General features: G+C 33.9%; 1 protein-coding gene across 1 annotated transcript in view; it reads right to left on the reverse strand.

The window, feature by feature from the left end:
- Positions 1–22,113, reverse strand: part of LOC124435951 (NACHT, LRR and PYD domains-containing protein 3-like) — a 40,814-nt gene that overhangs the window by 18,178 nt on the left and 523 nt on the right. The window contains exons 2-4 of the mRNA XM_046985884.1: positions 21,617–21,734; positions 21,106–21,522; positions 17,697–18,062 (exon numbers count right to left, since the gene is read on the reverse strand). The gene's annotated coding sequence lies outside the window, so the exon portion shown is untranslated. The remainder of the gene's footprint in view (positions 1–17,696; positions 18,063–21,105; positions 21,523–21,616; positions 21,735–22,113) is intronic.

The following is a 22,113-nucleotide window of genomic DNA, read 5'->3' on the forward strand; positions in this document are numbered from 1 at the left end:
TTCACAATGACAATACACATTTCCTGTACACACAACACAATGACGTAAGAACCAGATAATAAATACGGCTAAACTGACGTTTACTCCTCATTTGACTCTGAAGATGACTACCGCTAAGGTTGTCGAAACGTCAGTCAACAACAACAAAAACAGTCCTTCTCAGGACTTTATTAACCTCGACGATCATCATTTACAAACATGTAACGATACTCCCGGGTTCAAACCATTTACTTTATTAAGGATGAGTTTGTCAGCTTTTGCGGCTTAGATGGCGCTCTACAATTCTCTCGGTGTAGAGTTTGGAAAACTGGTGACTGGTGTAGAAATATTTTACTGTACACGTATGTAACTGACAACTGTAACTGCATGGCAATTTTCTTTACACGTAAAGTTTCATGTATTGAATGGTGAAATATCCGTAAGTTTTTATCTTCTTTTCTTATCCTTGTACATAGGTGTCATAAAATGAACCAACTGAACAGTATGACACAGTTTTTGTCTCGCAAGTCATTAGTTGTATGTTAACAATGCAATGAGAATTAGACATTCTTAGTTATAAAATTGTAATGGCATTGTAGAAGAAAAACAAATAATAATAGTGACATGATAATAATAATAATTGGATTTATTTAATAAGGATAACCTCCTCAGTTTAGAAACAACTGGTGTCAAGGATGGTGTTGTAGCTATAGCATAAAAAAAACATATACTATAACAAAGTATATTGAGCATATAAGTCACATATATTTTATTCAACCCTATGTCTTATAATAATCTTGGCCATAGCCAGCATTTTTATTTGGTCATGCTATCCTAATGTTGCTGTGTTCACTGACTGTAAAAACAAAAGATTTTTATTGAAATGAACAATGATGCAGTGAAATTTACATAGCAACAGTAAAATATTCAGTATGGCTATGCCATCAATGATATCTATATCAAATATTTCATAAGATAATATATAAATTCAATAAACACCTTAGCTCTGGTAAAAAAAAAATAAGTACTTTATACAGAGCTTTATAACTCTCTCCAAAAATTGTATTGTAACAGTATCTTGAGTTATGCGTTTGAATGTTACTATGTCAGATTTTGAAATAAACAGTAATATAACAAGCTACTGAACATACATATGTTTTCTTCTCTTTCGTATAACAACTTAGCTGTAATATCTCATCAGTATAGCCAATGCTCCTGGATACAATTACGTGAGGTGAGGCAAGTTTCCTTCGGTTACGTTTGCCAACATTAACAGCTTCTATAAGATCTTGTCAGAAAACAATAGTGCTACAGTGTATCTTCTTGCTCCTCTTTCCATTCATTCAAAGTCGAATGGCCTTGCTAAGCTGTGGATGAATCTCACATATCAGTACGAGTACAGTGGGAGTACTTTCGTAAATAAATTGCTTTTTTATCATAAATGTTCAGATTGATTTTCCCATCTTTCTATAAATTGTCAATATGATATATTTCAATGCGCAACAAACCAGTATGGGAGCTAAAGCTGACAAAATCTGTTTATTTTAGTGGACGAACGACTCGAGACAACCCAACGACCAATTTACACGATATTTCGAAAGCGATATTTTCGCCCGTATTTTAATTATAACAAGGGAGTTTTAGCAAGAGTACGAGTACGAAATTTGACCGTGTAAGGGAATGGCACGAGGAGGTTTGTTGTCGTTGTCGTTTCGTCAAAATTTTGCTTTAGTTGTAAACAACAGAACGAGCCTTTTTATTGTGTAAAACACCGACGTTTGCGAAGCAGCTACGGCTCTATTTGTCAATAATGATATCAAAGAATCGATAATACTGGTTTTGGGAGAATATAGGACTATTTAGACTGAAAAATCTTCATTATTCTAAGTTTTATGTACGATATATTTGTACTATTTTATTGTTTGTTTACCCTTCACTTTGCGTACGAAATACATGAAAGTTTTGCAGGTCATATTTTCCTTTTTAATGTACATCTGCGCTCAAAAAGGGTTGTAAATTAAAGCCTGGATGCTCGAAAATAGTACTGTAAAATAATTTCTTACAGAATGAAGAAATATATCTACTTTCTTTGCTTAAAAAGACATCGTAGTCGCGACTACGAATTTTTTACAAAACATCGTACTCAGATTGATGACGGCTACGTGTTTTTGTCATTGAGCTCTATAATAACTGGAGGGAAAAGGGGCCTGGACCCATTGAGCTCTATAAGACCTGGAGGGGAAAAGGGGCCTGGACCATTGAGTTCTATAATAACTGGAGCGGCTATCTTTACTGGGGCGAGGTCGCCAAAAAAATGGCGGCCAACGGACGTATTTCCGCTGAAATGATCGCTTTGCAGAAAAATAATATTCTCGACCTCCCCCTGGTGTCTATAGTAAATTATAAAAAATTTTTCAAAAACAAACACGATATCACAGAATATGGATATCGTTAGTTCCATATTCTGTGACGATATTTTTTTTGGCATTTCTTTTATAATGCCAACACTTCAATCGTTCAATTGTTGGATGTCGTAGTTTCCACAAAAAGGAACATATCGCTTCTCACAGGTGAGATAGTTGCTTGTTTTGTTAGTCCGTCAACGATTGAAAAGCAATTATACATGCACTTGAAAAGCCATAAAAATACATATTAAAGATCGTATTTTATAAGACTGACTTGAACGCCAAATATACTGATGTTTTCCTGTTTTTGTTTATAAAATTCTGCATACTTTTCTGTCATTTGTTTATGCATGAAGTCGTAAATTTACCCATCTATTTGCAAAATAGTTTCCTTAAAGCAAAAAAGACCCTGCACACATTTTGTTCTGTGAGTAAGTATCAAAACGAAATGATCAGCCCCAACAGTACCCATGATTTGGACCAGAGCTTGTTATGTTCTATTTGCTGACAACATGCAGGGAAGACCAAGGAGTAAAGATGACTGGAAGATGTTATTGACCATGCAGAGTCTTAAAAAAATGATAATGCTGTAAAGATAATTGATTTATTGTCTGCCCTATCCAGAGTTATTTAATTTGATCATGGTCAAATTCTATGGATGGAGACAATGGATTCACTAAGGATGCCTTGAATGCTTTGAAGTTAAAGTTCATAAACCAAAGAAAGATGGCAAGAAGGTTGTGTGTGTTTTGATGCTTAATGAATGTCAATTCACAAACATATAAAATGGGAAGCCATAAAGTTTGTGTCTATGTAAACATTTGTACTGAGATTGATGATGACTTGATGCAGATGTGAAGCATCAAACTGTATAAGCCATTGGGTTTTACATAACTTAATGTTTAAATCATGTCATATCTTTATCAAAATATTTTAGTTGAGTGTTGTATAAATGTTACTAATATCGAATGCACTACACTGAAGCATTAAAGATTCAGTGATGAAACCTTTAAAGTTACTGTATATTTCTTCATTATAACAGTTTTTGCTTTAAGAAACAGTTTGAGCTTATTTACCTAGTAAAGTACAGAATGGAGATTTATCATATGCATTATTGCTACTTTTTTAAAGAAACGTTTTGCACTTTTCAAAGCTTTCCTATTTTTTGCTTCTTATTTCTTTTCATGAGATTGATGATATATGGTTAATATAATCCAATAACTTTATAATTTCTAAAAAGCTTTTAAGCTTCTAGCATAAAAGTACAATATAGGTATTTGATTCATTTGGTTATATTGCCTTGCTATGACATATCTACTTGCACTTCATCATTCTTGTATGAACAAAACACCAGATGTGGATACTCAGAGAACAAAATGCACTACCAACTGCGTATGAAATTTATTATTGAGGTGAAAACTGTGTTAATCATTCAAATTGTGTACTTATTTGCAAATATAGGAAAAACAAAACAAAGTGAAAAAGAAGGGTAGAAGTATTAAAACTACAAATGAATTATAAACACCATTGGAAGCATAAGTGTTTTAATGATTATTTGCATTTTGCCCAATTCATATATCAATACAACAAAATCATGTGCTACAACTTTACAAGTATTTGATGCAGTTGCACTTCAGAACATCACAAAAAGGTTACTTAAAGTAATTTCTATACAATATTGTTTGTTTTCATTTACCAAACCTATGCAGACTTGAGTCTTTTGAAATTTCATATGAAACTCAATTACAGAAAATCCGTAAATATCCAGAGATTTAATATTTACTTTTTAAAGAAACAAGTAAAAATCCAACAATTGTGGCGAAAAGCCATTGCCCATTGCATGAAAAGAAGCAAAATAGCAATGATAACAAATAAGCTAACTTCTCTCGTGAACCGTGGAGATGAACTATGATATACTTTTTTGTATAGACTAAAGAGTTTAATCGATCAAACAAGTTTGACGCTGGTAAGAAAACGACGCACATCTGCATTCATACATGTGTAGCCGACATATAGCTCTTTCGTCGATAGTTATAAATGCATCCTCGTAGGAGCAGATAACTGACAACCACAGTTGACTCGCTGTTATGAATTTAAGGTTTTTACCTTGATTTTCATCAAAAAATTGCTTGCCGAATCCCAAATACACACATACATTTTCCTCACTCTTTCCTCAGGAGGGAGTGGGAAATTGTGAAATTTTCGGAAAAGCGATCAATTTCGGTAAATCTCAGCGGCAACGGACGAAATCCGCCATTTTTTTGGCGTCATCAGATATCTAAGGCCGCACTTGAGATAGCCGCTCCAGTTATTATAGAACTCAATGGCCTGGACCCCGTGGTCCAAAACATGGTGGTAATGGCGAATTTTGGTTGTCAAAACTTCCACTTTGAGAAAAATTTTTAACATTCGCTCCCTCCCGAATGCGGATCTCTATTACTGCTTATATTAATGACAACCAGCGAAAAAAACCACGATATCGTAAGCATAAAATATTGAAAATAATGCTTCAGGTTTTTATGAAATAGACACACACATTTAAATGAGGTAAATCTACTGTAAAATAACGTATATTTTGTCAAGTAATGCTTTTGCTATATTAGAAATAAATATCAAACGGCATTCTTTACACTGTCAATGTGTTGTTAAGCTTTAATGCATAATCCCATGCGCAATACTTGTGTTTTTGACTGTTTGTGAACAGCTTGGTGCAACTGTCTTTCTTGAATAGATGGGTAAATCTTAGTTAAAATGTCCAAAAAGGAGTTAGAAAAAGTTAGCTTACCCCTACGACTTAAGTCGAATGGAAATATATTATAAGTAGGTATGTAATTTTTTTGAGTTTTTTTTGGTAGGATTTATTCTGGTGTCTTATAAGGTATTATGATATTCTGATAAATCTACTGAGAACTTATGAAGAAAATATCTTGAACTAGGAGAGCAAAAGAACGAAATTCAGAAATTCTATAATAATGTTGCTGGTTCTGTTTTGAGCCAAGATATTAGAAACTGGATTGTCATTGACAACCATGGATCTACTACTGAACAGAACTACATTAATTTCCCATTGAAAATACTATTTCTTAAATTAAAGTGCATTGGTTTCTCTGACATAACACTTTTCTTATTGCTGCATGAAGGCAAATCTGTTTAAATAATTATAATGTAGGTGAAGATATTTAGCATGTTGTATAATTGATATTGTACAGTCATTATTTATAATATTATGGCCTTGTGTAATGTATGTCAAGAAGAACTTATTAATTCTCAAAAATGCTAACCTTCTTGCACTACTTTTCTCTTGTGTCCTTACAAATTTCTAGTACCTATACTAATTTTTTTTAGGTTGAAATAACTTGACAAACTTTTGAATTTTACATTATGCCTTTGAATTTTTGTTTTCGTCTTTTGATAAAAATATCAGGGAATGACTTAAAAATCAAGTTTATCTAAAATAGTATTTTGTACAAAGAAACTATACATAATTGGAAAAGTCTCATGTTTAAGACAAATGGCGCTTCTTTTACTAGATTGCTATTCTTATTCTTTTAAATAATATCGTAATTCTTCATAAGACATAAAAAGTTCTTTGCCATCAATTTTTGCTTCTTCCTCATTCAACTTCATTACAACCAATGCATCTTATGTGAATTTTTAATCACCTGGAATTGAAAAACGTATGGATTTTGTCAGATGATGCAATACTATATTTAATGTTTCATGCATGTCATTATAAGCTTTTCTTGAGCAAAAATTTCAAGGTAGGAGCATAATTTGGCACATTATTGAACAAAGTAGTTTTTATCTTGATTTTGATGTACTAACCTGTTTACTACACTGTATAACAAACAATTCATTTACAGAAACACCAGATGGCATTTAAAACTGTTAGCATAAAGCAAACATTTACACACCATCATCATGATTGTCCATAATCTGTCAAATTGTTCAGGCTAGCTGTTTAAGACAGGTATTTTTTATTGTACGATATGTACCAAAGAGTTCATTAATTAATCCTGCACTGCATTTGATTTCAATACAGCTCTGTTCTTAATATTTACTTCATATTTTCAGAAAAATATCATGAAAAAATCCTTCATTTCTTGGAGGTAAACTCAGTTGAAACAAGGAGTTTTAAGATACTAATATCTCGATAAGAATTGGTTGCTTTGCCTCGTCTAGCAAGCGATTAAGTAAAGAACAAATAAGACTGAATAAACATAACTTAAATTATAACTTAGGAGTAAAAACATTCACAAAATATATACCATCACACTTCAAGTATTGACTTAAAACATAACACTGAACACTTTAAATAATAAACAATCTTACGTTGCTTACCGGTGTCGTGAAATGTTGCCTTTTCAGGCATTTCTTCAGCATCCGTATACCAAACAAGTTTGCAGCATGTTTTAAAAATAAAATTTCTAAAAGTTTTTGTGCTTCGCATTGAAATTTTATATAATCGCAATTGTGGTTGTCAAATCCGGGTGGGCGAAAAAAATTTTATTTTATGAGCCCGCGTCTTTCCGCTGACTTTGACAACCAAAATCCGCCATGTTTTTGACCACGCGGCCGCGCGCTGATAATTTATAGTAATTTTGTTGACGTTTCCCCTCCAGGTCTTATAGACCTCAATGGTTTTTGTTGTCGCAACAATGTTTTCGCGCCAAAATGACGTAAATCGTAGTCGTAGTCGTACTCGTAGGCTCTGCTAAAACTCCCTACTGTTCAATATGGCTTCAAAACACTTGCAATAACGATTTGGCGACTCGTCAGCATTCTTGGCCTACTATATCTATGGCGCTGAGCCACAACGTTGCCTCATCCTTAAGCAACGTACTTGTAAAAACTTGACATGTCATGAATTGCAAGGAGCGATTGTGGTGGATTGAATGATGGCTCTCCCGGCATAGCTCGTACAGGGGCAGTAAATTATTGACAGCCAGGGACGGATCTAGGGTAAGTCAAATCAGTCACGCGACTGATGTTTATAGTTCAAAAATTATTTATCAAATTTAAGGAATACAACTTTTTTTGATCATTAATTTTCGTTCTGTAATCGTTTGGATTTCATCGTCAAAATTTTGTTTTATGTATGAAAACGTATACAAATACCACCTTAGTAAACAGATCAGTAGACAAAAACATATCTAGTATTATATTAACTGGCTGACTGATACGCGGGGTGGCTGGACCATTGCCGGACCTATAAGGGAGTCCAATCGTGTAATTGGTTCGTTTAAATTTTTTTCTTACTGTGATTGGTTTGACGGATTTCGACTGATAGCCAACTGAACTAACGTAGTCAAGCTCACTATCTGAATTGAATGTTTGATCGTTTCATAGTAATTTTTATAAGCATAATAGAAACTTAACTACAATCAGATGGAATTTATGGAAATCTTTTACAAATTCATTTATCGACATGAATGCTACTGTCCAAACTGTAAATTTTTTCAAAAGGGTGAAAAATTTATGAATGAATTGTAAATGCTTGGCAAAGACGATCTCGCGAGCGACATTTCAGTCATCGATGCTCAAAAGAAAGCCAACATTGTTTTGAGTTTCTCAGCAGAAATTTACATCCAAAATCATAAGTAAAAGACAAGTGAAGTGTATGCATGAATGTAATACATCAAAGTCAATTTATGCGAGTGTGTGATGCGATTTATGTCAATATGGCGTATGGTAAGCAGATCGATGCTTCTAAAATTGTTGTTGACGAAGGACTTTTAGCTATGATTTCTTTAGTGCTTGGGGAATTGTGACCGTTATATGGCAGCGAAATCCTACATTCCTGCAAATATATTTCATTGGACAAAAAATCTGTAGCCATAAGGCGCCATACTATTATTTACTTTATCATAAACAAATGTTTGGGGCTTTTCAGTTTATGATCAATGATCATTCAATCATTGGACAGTTATACTACACATTGTTTAAGATTTGAGAAAACTAACATTGATTACAAGAGAAGCTGTTTACTATAACCTGTGATTTTGAGTCTTCTAATCCATGAAGCTTTTTATTTTGACAATTTGACTGGAATGGTATTAAACCTGAGTATTTCACATACATAAAATGTTGTCCCATGTCACATATTGTCCCCTTTTCTAACTGAACACATCATGTAGAGATGTAAAGGTGTGTTAATCTACGGCTCATACCAGATTTTTGCCATTAATTGCAAAGGGCTATTGACGTATGAAAAGCCTTTTCTATAAAGTAAAAATGTCTTCCTATGTATGCAGATAAATCTTGAAATTTGGCAAAACAGCAAAGTATTTTTCATGATCACTAGGTAATTTTTCTGATGGTCAGTATAATTTCTAAACTAAATTAATTCAGATTTACATTTAAACGAGCTTTGATCATATGAAAAGATATTTATCATAACCAGTAAGCATGACACATGAACCAATTTTAACATTCGTGTAATTATATGATTAAGACATGTTGGTTACATTCTGTTTGTATTTGATAGTACAATGGTACTAGTGATTGCTATATAGCACACCTTGCAGAAGATGATAGTCTAGTGAAATGCCTAATAAACATTTATGGCATTAAGCTGTCCTTAACTGCAAATTTTCACTCTGATAATTTTTGCTTATTCTTTGGCAGAAAAAAATTTTGAATTTTTTCTCAAAAGGTGAATTTGCTGGCACTGATGTGGAGATGGGTAAAGGGTTACAATAAACTTGCATGGTTTGAAGTCTGAGCTTTTCCACATCTAATAAACTGTCCCTTGTAGTAACAAATTACTAACTTAACTCATTATATAGAGGTTTGAATGGGAGTCTCTAGGGGGGTCTATGCCTGATAACTTGATAGAAATTTTTAAAGACAATATCTTTTTTGGAATAGCATTATTGTAAAATAAATTTTATGCTCCTAGACATGCTAATGAGCCATATATTTGGCATGTTAATGAGCCTAAATATTTGGCAAAACATTCAAGTATTGTTCACTTCATTTTTTTTTGAAAAAAAACGTAAGCAAAATGTGTTGTTTTTATGCAAAAACAATGCCCACAAAATGCATTTTGCTCTAAAATGATGAAAATGGCATTTCCAAGGCTCTGAAATTCAAAATTTCCCAGTGGAGAATGCCTTAGACCCCCCAGGAGTAGAGCGCCTCCAGCATTCCAGACTGATGTTTGAAAAATCCTAGATCCGCCCCTGCTGACAGCCGACAATAAAAAATTATTGTCAACTTTCTCTGGACAAAAAACAGAGCTCAAACCATTTTTAAGTCTTGTTCTTATGGGAATAGGAGCTTTGCACTGCGATGGAATGGCAAAACTTCATCCAACACTTTTTCACTCCTGTTCAAATCTACCGCCATTTTGAACTGTTTGTTAGCTAGACTTTTGTGCTTTTGAGATAGACTGCTGATTTTAATGAACTTTGCCGGAATTTAAGACTTTTAGGCCAAGCGTTAAAACCAATTTTAAACAAGTGAATTCCTCATTTTCACAATAAATGGCTTGGAGAACTTTTCCGAAAGGCGTTTGTTGACAGCTTCGCTTGCCCAAGTGCAGGGAGCATACTACAAATATCTATGCTATTCTTGAATGATTTTGAACAGACTCCACTGCTTATAATTTTACAAATGTTAAATGCACAAATTGAAGATGACATGAAATGCCGTAGAATTACTAAGCTTTCATAATTTTTCGTCAACATTATAAGTAGTATACAGAATGCAAGAAGTTCTGATATAAAATTTGTCTGCGGAATCATGTGTTTAATTAGCTATAATTATTCATCATCCACAAAAATGTATTAGTTTCAGCAATTAAAAGTGAACATACAACAAATATCTATGCTATTCTTGAATTACTATGAAAAGAATCTTACTGTTAAATGATTTCATATCCTTCATAAAATAGTTGCAAACATTGTGATTTTAGATGTATTCAGGATATGAGCTTTCACCTACGCCACGTGTAAATTCAAAATGTGATTTAAATAAAGTCATGGCAAACCTAAGTCACCATGAAAATGTGAAGACGTGACACAAGAGTTTACGCTGACAACATGTATCGAAATACCTTTCGAATTACGTGTGAGGTTCACACGCTCAACTTAAACAAAATCACCTTTTGCTATTGTTTCTCAGTTAGCTACATTTGGCCGGTATTTTTAGTATTCCCAATATGTGGTAAATATTTTTGTTTTATCTGGTAAATTTTCATAAAAGCACAAGTACAAATCAAGAAAATTAGAAACAATTTCTCTCACCTAGGTCCGATCCTTTTTGTCTGTACGTTTAGGAATAGGTGGGACTTGAAATTCTTTACCAAACACAGGCTTCTTTTAGGCTAAGTTCAAATGGCGGCCTTCTAATGTGCCGAATTTAAAAAAGCGACGTAAAACGTGTGTTCACCCTGTTCGTGCGTGCATATCCTATTCAATCCATGATCTAAGCCCGAGTAAACCAGAGTAAACAAGAGTTGGGACAAACGGTCTGGGTCGAGCGCGGAGCTGCCATTTTGGTTCCTACTTGCAAAGTGAAACTATAATAATACTATTGGAAATAAGGTTTATATGCAAAAGAAGAAAACAATTTAAGCTTATTCCATGGTAGTATCAAATATAATAGGAATAATAGCAAGCTCTTTGCGTTTTTTTAACGATTTGCGGCAGACCTAATTTACTTTCATTGGTTTGAGCTTCGTTTGCGTTTTACTAGTTCGTGCTTCAAATTGATCGTGACCCATTGTAGGAGTATTTTTCTCACATGAACGTGTTTTCTCGGCTTATGTTCCGACTCTGTAACAAGTTTTCAAGATCTTTAATCTTGGTGGCAAGCGGCAATGCTATCCTGGCATCAGTGTTATCAAATACTTGGACAAAACTTTGTTCGAAACTTCGAATCATGGTAATCATGCAGTTTTGGTCCGGAAAGATCTGTGTTCAAGATTTGTAACAATTTAATGGTAGTGAGTGGTTTATGCCCCCCAATTTAATCCAAGCATGATATTTTTTATTCTGAAAGATCACAAAATTTTCTTGCTCAGCAGAAAATGACAGACTTTTTTACTTTTTAGTTATTAAAATATGCAATGATTTGACCAAGATGCATTTGGCCTTAAATGTTTTATTCCTTTATACGAAGTTATTTCGCCTTTAACACTTTATAAAGTATTAAAGTTTATTTCTAATGAAGTTTGTTAAGGATTCTGCTGAAAATTTTGGTGAAGCATTTCTTTAAAATGAATATATTATTTCTATAACATGAAACATTTCTGTTGTTGAAGAACAGTCTGTTTAAAAAAGGGATTTGCAATTTGCAGTAGCATCAATATATATGTATGTATTATTGTATTGACTTTCAGGTTTTTGAGAATCAGCTACTGCTGAATCATACAAATTCTAAGTGTCAGCTGATTTTGAAAATAAGCAGTTTTTTTATACACCCTATATATACCCATTGCTTTCATTCAAATATGCACGAATGTAATTTTTTAAGTAAAGAACTGATTTTTAAAAATTATGTTTAAACTAAAGGAAATTGAAATGACAACCTGTTGTTGTAGTTAAGAAATCAAAAGCAATTACTTTGTTCAACAACTCAACAAGAAAACAAATAAATCAGTTAATACAATTCAGGGAATACTGTTTATTAGGTAAGACTCAGCGACACACATATAATTAAGGTTCTTGTGCTATTCTGCCCCCTCATCATTATCATCTAGCAAAAGTTTTTCATATATCAAACGTCTATGAAGCGTAACTGTGTTTTGAATTGTTGCCTTTATTGTGTTTAAATTGTGTTTTCAATTGTATGCATGTTGCTGAAACTAGAGATTAAAAATACACAGTTTCTTGCACTTAAAGGTTACGTAAATGATGTGATTAGTTTCATGTTTGTAGATGTAGATCGTCCAGGTCAGTAGAGTTATGAGAAAGACTGTTTTTGTTTTTGTTGACTGACGTTTCGACAACCTTAGAGGTAGTCATCTTCAGTCTTTCTAAGGTTGACTCTAAAGATGACGACCGCTAAGGTTGTCGAAACGTTAGTCAACAACAACAAAAAGAGTCCTTCTCAGGACTCGACTGACCTGGACGATCTACATCTACAAACATGTAACGATACTCCCGGGTACAAACCATTTACTTTATTACGATGATTAGCTTCCGTGGTAAAGGAATCACACAACTTGTTACTGCTTGTCTTGTATCTTCACGTTTGTAGTATTACTTTTTGTATTATTCGTGTATAAATGCATTATTTCTTCCTATGAAATACATCCAATTGCCTGAAAGGTTTTTACAATAATTTTCTGGAAAAAATAATTTTTACCTAATTGGTGGTGCACTTCTATGTTATAGAGGACAAGAATTTTTTTAGACAACTTCTCGAAAGAAAATATGAAGTAATTGCTCTACTGCGGTGGGCAATGCATGTAAGGGATGTTCCAACTGTGGACAGCTCATTCCAAAGAGGCCCTCTTCCGTCTCAATACCACAATGTTCGACCACGATAAGACAGAAAATGCTGCTGATGAAAAGAGTTAGATATGTGTTCTTTTATTTATCTTATGGTATTGGAGCAGATGTTAAAATATCAATGAATATTTCGATTGGTTTCGGATTTGGACTTTTTTTGTAGGCTCAGACTTTTCATCAGAACCACGGTTATCGTGTGGTGGTAATGTATTATCACCCATCAACCACTGGAGGTCCAACCGTCTGGGATTATGCTGCAACTCTTGGCTTGGCGACAGATTTTATTAGCAGCAGTGGTTTAATTAGAAAATCAGCCAGAAACATGTTTCAAACCGGGATGAAGAAGTTATGGCAAGATAGAAATGAAGATAGTCCATTTACAGATTTTTCATCTACAAATACCATCCCTGCCTCTACCTCCCCTTCCGTGTCGTTTTCTGTTTCCACTTTTATTTCAGCATCTTCTGTAACTCTTTGTAGCTCTGTTACAACCTCTCTTCCAGTTAGTAGCGCTGTTTCAACATTCATTCCTATACGCAAAGATCTTCATTTTAATACGATTTCCGCGACTTTCGAATCTCCCTTCCTCTCTGCTGCTACCAATACCAATACAAATGTCTTCACTAATTCTTTTAGCACTAATACCATTCTGGCCTCTTCCAGTGGATGTACCTCCATCGGCATTTCTTCATCTGTTTCAACCACTTCTTCCCTTTCTTCAAGCTCCTTCGTCGCTACAACATCTGTGTCTACCATATCTAAAACGACGGCTCTATCAGTCCCTACAGCAACTTTTAGCACAAGTCAGGAATAGTGTACATAGGTTTTAGCATGAATATGGTTGATTTTTTAGGTTCTTAGAAGTTTTTAGGTTGTCGCAAAACAAGTTCAATCTTATGTTGATTAATTTTGTCATCAACATTGAACACATTTCACAACAATAAGCATGTCCAAACACACATGACAATTTTCAGCTTTAAAATGTTAAAACTTGATTTGGTTCTTTGGCAGCTACGTACATGCCGATGATGCGTAGTAATATTTCTTCTGTCATAAATAGTGATCAACGAAGCGAATGGCTATGTCTTGAATTTAAATTGTTTCATGTATACTTAGGAACTGTTGTAGCATTAGCCAACGAGAATGGTGTAGTGTGTTGTTTTGGATGTGTCTCAGGAATGTCGAAAGTGCATAATCGGCCCGTGACTCCCGGCTACCTATCAGTCCTTTTTACTTGTGTGGTACCGGGGAAAGCAGTTGCTCCACCATTGCCTGGTCCATTCGACGAAGATGTCGTAAGACCTGGCAAGTTTACATTTGGCCAGTTGATAAAATGTTTGTTGCTGGACCAGATGATTTTACTCACAATATATAACTACGTAAATCTTCCGCATTTTTTTTTTCTTTATTGATTTTATTGTTTTCGTAAAGAAACTTTCTATTTTCTATTTTTCTAAATTTTCTATTTTTGTGCCCGATCTTCAAGTGGAAATATTTTTGTTTGATATCATTGTATTAAAAAAAAAACAGATTTTATATTATGCGCGTCATCTCTCGTAAGAAGTCCAAATAAAAAATTTCCAAGTCGTAAAATAAGACATTTATAACTACTTTGAACTTCGCAGAGAAATTTCTTGTAAGTTATTTCTTAAAGTTTTTACACGGTATATCAATGAATGGAAAATGGTGATTTTGATGGAATTAAAGTGTAGGGTAAGGCAGCGTGCTAAAACGTTTATGTAACTATAGTATTAATATTAATAACAATATTAATAATATAATATAATATAATATAATATTAATCGTGTTAATACGTTTATTAGTATTATTTACGTTTATGTGTAGTGTGTTGTTTTGGATGTGTCTCAGGAATGTCGAAGGTGCATAATCGGCCCGTGACTCCCGGCTACCTATCAGTCCTTTTTATTTGTGTGGTACCGGGGAAAGCAGTTGCTCCACCATTGCCTGGTCCATTCGACGAAGATGTCGTAAGACCTGGCAAGTTTACATTTGGCCAGTTGATAGAATGTTTGTTGCTGGACCAGATGATTTTACTCACAATATATAACTACGTAAATCTTCCGCATTTTTTTTCTTTATTGATTTTATTGTTTTCGTAAAGAAACTTTCTATTTTCTATTTTTCTAAATTTTCTATTTTTGTACCCGATCTTCAAGTGGAAATATTTTTGTTTGATATCATTGTATTAAAAAAAAAACAGATTTTATATTATGCGCGTCATCTCTCGTAAGAAGTCCAAATAAAAAATTTCCGAGTCGTAAAATAAGACATTTATAACTACTTTGAACTTCGTAGAGAAATTTCTTGTAAGTTATTTCTTAAAGTTTTTACACGGTATATCAATGAATGGAAAATGGTGATTTTGATGGAATAAAAGTGTAGGGTAAGGCAGCGTGCTAAAACGTTTATGCATGTTTTACAACAGTGGAATGAACATGAGCGAAAAGACTTTAGTTTCTTTTACTAAGATGTTTACAAAAACAAAGATATCGTGGAATTTTTATTCAATTCTTCATTTGTTCTTATTTGAGTTAAATATTTTTTAAGTTTACGTTTATGCGGATGCTTATGTCATGTTCTTTAGAAATCAGCCAATAGTGAAATATTTAATGCCTGATGATATTGTGCAGATTTCACTGTTACACTTTATGTTAAATTTCCACAAACAATAACTTGAATGCTAGTTGTCACATAGATATATAGTTTATAACCAAATGAAATGAGATGCACTTTCTCACGTAAAAATTGACGTATGAAAAATATCTGTAGTCGCAGCCTAGTGACAGAGCATTGGAAAATACAACAATAGATGAAATGCTAAATATATGTTCTATTTCATAGATCATACATTCATTCTTTCATAATTGCATTAAAAAATATTCCAAAATAAATAGATTAAATTATAAAATTTGCGATATGTCTTAGAATAACTAGAGCTCATTTATTATCTAAAATATTAATGTGATACACGTACGTAGTTTTATTCAAGTGTTGCTCACCTATTAATCCCAAAAATAAGATGATTTAAAAGTTTTTCTTTATGGAGATGCAAAATAAATTCAGAAAAAAGCGTCAACTGTTGCGTCAAAAAGAAACACTAAGACGCCAACAACCAACGAACTATATTCCAGGTGTATCAAAAAGGTAGACTCTTGGAAAAGTTTCTCTAAAATAAGACGCGCATGTGTATGTTAACGTTCTCTGGTACAGCTGGTAATGATTTATTTGCAAATTGAATAAAGTATAATATGAGATTAAGAAGCCAATTTGTAAGGTAGGTGAAATGCAAAAAAGCAAAAAAAAAATTCAAGTGTTTTAAAGATCTTGCGTTGGCCAGCGCTTGCCCTTAAATTGCTTGCAATTAGATAGCTTGCACAACCTCCTCCAAATTTTCACTCGGGATAATTAAATTGTCTTCTCAATTAAAATTTTTTGTGCGCAAGGCCTGTTTTGAAGGACTTTTACCAGCTGATATTTCACTGCTATAACATTTTGCATTTTTGAAACTTTCTTTTCCAGCTGTACCCCTGTACCGCGCGCATCTAGTTAAAAAGAACTTTTTACCATAATATAACTTTTCGATACACTCTTACTATACACACGATATATAGGCTATACACACTATATACACTATATAGGCTATATACACTATATACACTTTATAGCCTATATACACTATATACACTGTATAGGCTGTTTACACTATATATAGGCTATATAACTATATACACTATACACACTATATAGGCTATACGCACTATATACACTATATAGGCTATATACACTGTATACATTGTATAGGCTATACACACTATATACACTATATACACTTTATAGGCTGTATACACTACAAACACTGTATGGGCTATACACACTATATACACTATATACATTATATACAATGCATAGGCTGTAAACAGTGAGTGTTTTCACCTACGTCACAACGACGTCACAATATTTTACTGTCCGCTATTATATGGACGGAGTGTAACACTAAAGAAGGAACAATTTGTAACATAAAGTAATATTATTATGTATAGTAATAATATTGTGTTTGATATATAGTTTATAACATACATCAAACGACTTTTTCTGCATACATTCCTACATCATACCTTGACGTTCTATAAAGCAATTGGTGACGTATTGCTTGCCATTCATCTTAGAAAAACCGGTAAAGGCTGCTTTCATAGAGTTAAGTACCAATTGCACAATTTATTAACCAAATTTAAAAAAGAAATGTCTACAATCTTGATGAAACATGTTTTCAATCACTTTTGTTAACAAAGAACTTATAACAGCTGCAAAAGGTGAATGGCTCCATTACATCCAGGTTGTCTGAGATATAAATATGTACGTAGTAACTACTTTCTTGAGAGCTATTTACTGGAATTGAAGTGGCTAGTAGCCATTCATAGCTTTTTTGGTTACGTGAGTGAGAATGAGCGACAGTTAAATCAATAAATCTATCTCAGAGGGATCAGAAATTTAAATATCTTCGTTTGCTAGAATCTACAGTACGTGCATGTATAATATACGTATTAACGACACACCGCAATTTTACAATAATTAGGCAAAATGCTTTGAAATAACTCGCCACAAAATAAGTGTAGGGTGGCCCATAAATATAAGTCTACATATTTCTACGAGGATGGTGTAGATGGTATTTACCCGTTTACTTTTATATAAAGCACAATTTATCTCGAATAAAAACTGTTCCATATTTTGCATTTTGTGTCGCCTACATCTAAAATCTAACTCACTTAGATTTTGCTACGAACTTTAAAATAATGCCTACAGTTACTAATAAAAAAACCCAAACAAAACTCACCAGCAAGAGAAGTTATTTCTTTTGTGCGTCTAGTGACTGAAAAATACAACATTTCCAATCTCTTCTGCAGCTTTGCTACTGTGATTTTTGCCAGCTACGACTTTCTTTGCTCAAGAAGCTGCTCCTCTCTCACATGTCCATGTAAAAGCTGTCTTTTCAATTCAAGCAATCTTTTTGCATTTTGTTCAAGTTGTTCCACTCTGTTTTGAGCGTCATGAACGAAACGCCTATCACCCAATAATGTCTGCATTTGATCATCGTTGGCTTTTACAAAATTCTCCAAATGTTGAGCATTTTCAACAGTTTGATGCAAAAGGAAGAACTCTTCGGCGGCACCTTTCAACGAAGAAACTCCAATTTGTTGTTCTAGACAAACAATAAAAAATATTAATTTATCTACGTAATTACTAAGCTCTCCATACAATACTGTATAGCTATATATTTCAGGGGGGTAAAATGAATTGTTAGAAATAACAATTGCCAAACATAAAAATTTGAGACAGGCCAAGAATTATTTAATATAGTTTGTTTTAAATGATGTTTCAACAAAAATCAACCATAAGTACGGAACTGTACAATACTAAACCATGTTTCTAAAAATATTTGAAACAGAGACTTTGTCGTGGTGACAAACTTAAAGATGGATTTCAAAATAGCAAATACCATGGTGAATGGTTATAATAACAATGTAATAGTTCTTATAAGAACTGTTTTAACCAGAACACTAACCCAACAATTCAAAGGAACCATTATTTACAGCTAGAAAGAGACAATATGCATTTCGGCAGACTACTCGTTCAGGTGTCAACGTCTGCTAAATGAGAACCTACAAACCATGCTATATTTATAACGTTACAAAAGGTCAATGTCATCCCTATTTTTAGAGATGACACTCAAAACAGAGACAGATTAAACACGTAATCCCTTTGTTGGCAAAGGACAGGACTAGTCAATTTAATTAATACCGACTCCATGACGCGTAGCTTGAATAACGAGCGACATTTTTTAATAATTCTAAAGTTCTCATCAGAATAAGCATTGGCACAGAGAGTGTTGCTCAAAAGATTTTTTCCAATCGCTGAATCACATACAATCGGATTTTCACTTTTACACCCACGTTTTGGCAGTTGTCGTAGAGGAACAGTTTTATGCCTGATAGAAGCTGGTACATGCTGTTTTATTCTTTCACTCAACCTTTGAGAAGTCCTACCTACATAACGAGCATCACACTCACATTTAAACTTGTAGACTACATTGCTTGATATTTGAGCAGGGAGAGTCTCTTTAGGAGTGGGTGGAAGAATAGTTCTTTTTGAGAATATAAAGACCACATTGCATGCAAAAAACAAACTCTCGGTGATATTTTTAGTTTCCTTCCCGATGTCATTAGAGGCCTTACCCATCCAGGGAAGGTTAAGGAAAACAGGGCACTTGGCCGGTCCGAAAAGTTTATTCCGTTCATTGTTAGTGGATAAGAAAAGTTTATCTGAGAACTTTTCCGGATATCCATTTAACACAAAAATATTCTTCAGTGAGATAAGATCACTATCAATAAACTCTATAGAGGACAATCTATGCGTTCGCTTTATCAAACACTTCACTAAAGAAATCTTTTCTCTATGCGAAGAGAAAGAGTCAAAGTTGTGTACAAACCAGTGAAAGTTACCTTGCGATGAAGTTACCTTGCGATGCTTGTTAAGAACTGACCATTGCGTTTGTGTACAAGAACATCTAAAAAAGCTAGTTGATTGTTTGACTCTAGTTAGTAAAGGGGATTTTGTTGATCGTCAGTATTATGATATCTTCCATAGTGTATCAAATTGCTTTGGCTTGCCCTTCTGGAAAAGTGTTTGAATCCCTATTTCAAGTTTTGGTAAATACTGCACATTTATTTATTAAAGTCTTATAAAATAGCAAACAAGCTTTTTAAAGTTTTTCAAGTACATTCCCGTAATTTAGTGCAGGGTGAAGAGAGCAAAGTTTATTAAGAAAAAGTTCACGTTTTTTATCGTTATGAAACAAAGAAAAGGTGTCATCCACATAACGCTTATACCACAGCACATCCGGACAATCTGAAGATGCAAGCATTTTGCATTCATGATGGCCAACAAAAATATTCGCAAGAACCGGTCCAAGTGGAGAACCCATAGCCACCCCTTCAATTTGTTTATAAATGGTGTCATCAAAACTGAACTCCACACCCTTTGTGGCAGCCATCATTAGTTCTCTAAAGACATTCTCAGACATGTCCGGCAAAGTAATGTCCGAGTGAAAAAGATTCTGAGCACAAATTTCAATGGTTTCTTCTAAGGCACATAAGTGAAGAGACTAGTTACATCGAAAGAACACATCGTTAGATTAGAATATATTTGTACACGCGCTTTGACTCTTTCTCTTCGCATAGAGAAAAGATTTCTTTAGTGAAGTGTTTGATAAAGCGAACGCATAGATTGTCGTCAAAAGAGTTTATTGATAGTGATCTTATCTCACTGAAGAATATTTTTGTGTTAAATGGATATCCGGAAAAGTTCTCAGACAAACATTTCTTATCCACTAACAATGAACGGAATAAACTTTTCGGACTGGCCAAGTGCCCTGTTTTCCTTAAACTTCCCTGGATGGGTAAGGCCTCTAATGACATCGGGAAGGAAACTAAAAATATCACCGAGAGTTTGTTTTTTGCATGCAATGTGGTCTTTATATTCTCAAAAAGAACTATTCTTCCACCCACTCCCAAAGAGTCTCTCCCTGCTCAAATATCAAGCAATGTAGTCTACGAGTTAAAATGTGAGTGTGATGCTCGCTATGTAGGTAGGACTTCTCAAAGGTTGAGTGAAAGAATAAAACAGCATGTACCAGCTTCTGTCAGGAACAAAACTGTTCCTTTACGACAACTACCAAAACGTGGGTGTAAAAGTGAAAATCCGATTCTATGTGATTCAGCGATTGGAAAAAATCTTTTGAGCAACACTCGCTGTGCCAATGCTTATTCTGATGAGAACTGTAGAATATTAAAAAATGTCGCTCGTTATTCCAGCTACGCGTCATGGAGTCGGTATTAATTAAATTGACTAATCCTGTCCTTTGCCGACAAAACGATTACGTGTTTAATCTGTCTCTGTTTCAAGTGTCATCTCTAAAAATAGGGATGACATTGACCTTTTGTAACGTTATAAATATAGCATGGTTTGTAGGTTCTCATTTAGCAGACGTTGACACCTGACGAGTAGTCTGCCGAAATGCATAGTGTCTCTTTCTAGCTGTAAATAACGGTTCCTTTGAAATGTTGGGTTAGTGTTCTGGTTAAAACAGTTCTTTTAAGAACTATTACATTGTTATTATCACCATTCACCATGGTATTTGCTATTTTGAAATCCATCTTTAAATATTTGAAAGTAAACAATGTTACCTCTGGCAAATTGTTGAACTTCTTTCCACTGAATTATCGAGTCGTCCAAGTCTGAATCCTGGACATTAAGTTCGCTTCTTAACTTTACAAAATCGTCCCTGGCAGATGAAAGTTGCTTTTCGGGCTTCGAAATACAAGTACACATGAAAAATAGTGAAAAAGAATCATATTATTGCAGTAAACGTATTGGGTTCAAATAAGACCTATACACAACTATGAACTGTAATTTCATGCCATTTTATACACGTACGTAGCACACTTTAGAATCATGAACTCACACTAGTATAATTTTGACAATTAACTGAAGACATATACAACTTGTAACCTTTTTCATTTGAATAACAAGTGATTTTGCCAAGTTTAAAAGTTTTCGCTTGTTCCAACTCAGAAGATGTTCAGTAATGCATTCTTCTCGTCCTTAATACGTACAACCATTAATGTGCACATTAGTTCGTGGACTTAATCGACCAAAAAACCTGAGTGGATATGCAGATAACAAAGTAATACCTACCGGAGGCCGTCATATTTTTAGTAGTCGAGCCAAGTCTTGAAAAATACGAATTTTTTTGCTCAACTTCTTCGCCAACAGTTGCTGCCGCACCACTTTGTCATCTTTAGCTCCAAATAACCTAAAAAGTGTGAAAAGAATTATTCATTCAAGACAGCCCATTTCAGATTTATGTAACCACGGTTTAGTTACGTGAAATACAGTATTATTACTGTATCAGATTTATGTAACCACGGTTTAGTTACGTGAAATACAGTATTATTACAAAATTGACATGTGCTTGTTGCAAAATTTAAACAAATTTTCCTTGAATTTCCAGAATTTACCAAAATTCACAGAAAGAATTATTCATTCAAGACAGCCTATTTCAGATTTATGTAACCAGAATTTACCAAAATTCACAGAAAGAGTTATTCATTCAAGACAGCCCATTTCAGATTTATGTAACCACGGTTTAGTTACGTGAAATACAGTATTATTACAAAATTGACATGTGCTTG

This window comes from Xenia sp. Carnegie-2017, unplaced genomic scaffold (assembly GCF_021976095.1).
Source record: "Xenia sp. Carnegie-2017 unplaced genomic scaffold, XeniaSp_v1 HiC_scaffold_16, whole genome shotgun sequence".
Lineage (NCBI taxonomy): Eukaryota > Metazoa > Cnidaria > Anthozoa > Malacalcyonacea > Xeniidae > Xenia > Xenia sp. Carnegie-2017.